A 2,067-nucleotide genomic window follows, 5' to 3' on the forward strand; every position below is an offset into this window, starting at 1 on the left:
TTGCTGAGTTTTGTGAAAAATATAATGGGAATTTGCTCCATAAACATGTGTACTTGGATCAGCAGTTCTTACTGATTGTTATCTTTGGTGTTAAAATAACTGTGAGAGATGATGTGGACAGGATCGTGTTGTGCTGACCTCCTTGGATTTTCAGTCTTCAGCTAATGTGATTCTTGTGCATTTGTGACATCAGGTCCAAAGGACCATCTTAGATATAAAAATACAAAATTTTTCACTGAGAAGTGACTATTGGCATATTTTGAAGTAAATTTTGCTTTGTAACAAAATGGACTCCAGGAATTTGGGGATAGGAATAATATTCTTGATAGAAAATACAGTTGGAATTCTGGGAAATGTTTCTCTTCTTTCCTGCTACCTAGTTATTTATTACAAGAAACACAAAGTAAAGCCCTTGCTTTACTTTGCATCTGATCATAGTTAACACCTTGATCTATCTAAAGGAATGGGCAACACTATGATAATTTTTGTGTTGAAACTTTTCTTCAATGATTGGAGCTACCAACTTTTTATGTATGTTCTAGGGGTTTTCAGGAGCATGTCCATTGCCATCTGTCTCTTGAGTGTCTTCCAGGCCATCATGATTAGCCCTAGAAACTCCTTTTGGAAGAATCTCAGAGTCAAATCTCCCATGGACAATGGTCTCTACATTTCTCTCTGCTGTTTCTTGTACATCATGCTAAATGTTCTTTTCCCTTCATACATGTCCATAAAATTATGAGCGAAAAACATGACAAAAGAGACAGATTTTCAACAGTATGTAGTTGTAGGTCATGACAAAATCACAGTCTACTTATATATAGCTTTCTTTGTGCTTCCTGAACTTTTATTTTCTGCCCTAATCATCTGGTCTAGCAGCTCAATGATTGTCATTTTGCATAGGTACAAACAGCTACTTCAACACACCCACAGTACACATGATTTCCATGGCAGCTCCCCTGAGTCCAGAGCCACTAAGAACATCCTTGTGTTATTGTTCACCTCTGGCCTTTTATACTCTCTCTGCCATCTCACATTGTTGCAATGCTCTATTATATTCTCAAAATTGGTGGCTGATGAATTTCACAATCATTACAACTTTCTGTTTTCCCTTTTTGAGCCCCTTTGTACTTATGAGTCAATCCTCTCTCTTTAGACTCTGCTTTCTTTGGATAAAAGATGCAGCATCCTCTAATGTTATTATAACTATTTAAATTGCATGCTTTTCCAGAATCCAACTTTTGAAAAATGAAACACCACAAAAAATTCTTTGAGGAGGACATCTGTCTGTATAATGTAAACCTTAAGAATTATTCAGGTAACTTTTGCTGGTGGAACTTCATCCAATTCTAGGAAAACTCTTGGAATCCAGGCCTTTTTCCTTTTTATGGGACACATTTCACAGTCTTTCTTTGGTCCAGAATGCCTTGAGGAGTATGCTCAATATGTTTTCAACAAATTATCCCTACTTTTGTCATCAGATAGACTGATACAAAATATCTGGGATGCTCTCTTAATATATGTTCTATGGAAGCTAAATTCTATAGCCACAAGACTCTGCAATCACAACTACTATTTAAGCCATGAACTTTCAACACAGAATGCCTTGCTCAGTTCACATCTGTTCCAGCACCTCAGTGGCCCAAACTCCCTTTATGGATAAGCTCCTGATCACTTTGCCTGAAGTTACTTCAGAAGTACAAGCCACAGTCTACCCTGAGCCTGGTTGTAGTTACACTCTACCCTATATGAAAGCTGGAATCACACCTCTCTTGGGACTAAGTAAAAACATATGATTGAGAAAGAGTAAAGACACTGTCACAGAGCTGTTACTGGAGATTTAGGATAACAGTGTAAACCAGCCATGCTGTTCTATGTATGCAAAAGGTTTTTTTTTAATTTTTAATTAATTAATTAATTAATTAATTAATTTTTGGTTTTTTGAGATAGGGTTTCTCTTTGTAGCTTTGCGCCTTTCCTGGAACTCGCTTTGGAGACCAACTCAAGTTGGAGGCTGGCCTCGAACTCACAGAGATCCACCTGCTTCTGCCTCCCAAGTGCTGGGATTAA

General features: G+C 37.4%; 1 pseudogene; it reads left to right on the forward strand.

Annotated features, from left to right (window-relative positions):
• Nucleotides 1-241: 241 nt before the first annotated feature.
• LOC114686868 lies at nt 242-1,211 on the forward strand (annotated as a pseudogene).
• Nucleotides 1,212-2,067: the final 856 nt, after the last annotated feature.

This window comes from Peromyscus leucopus, chromosome 1 (genome assembly GCF_004664715.2).
Source record: "Peromyscus leucopus breed LL Stock chromosome 1, UCI_PerLeu_2.1, whole genome shotgun sequence".
In the NCBI taxonomy this organism is placed as follows: domain Eukaryota; kingdom Metazoa; phylum Chordata; class Mammalia; order Rodentia; family Cricetidae; genus Peromyscus; species Peromyscus leucopus.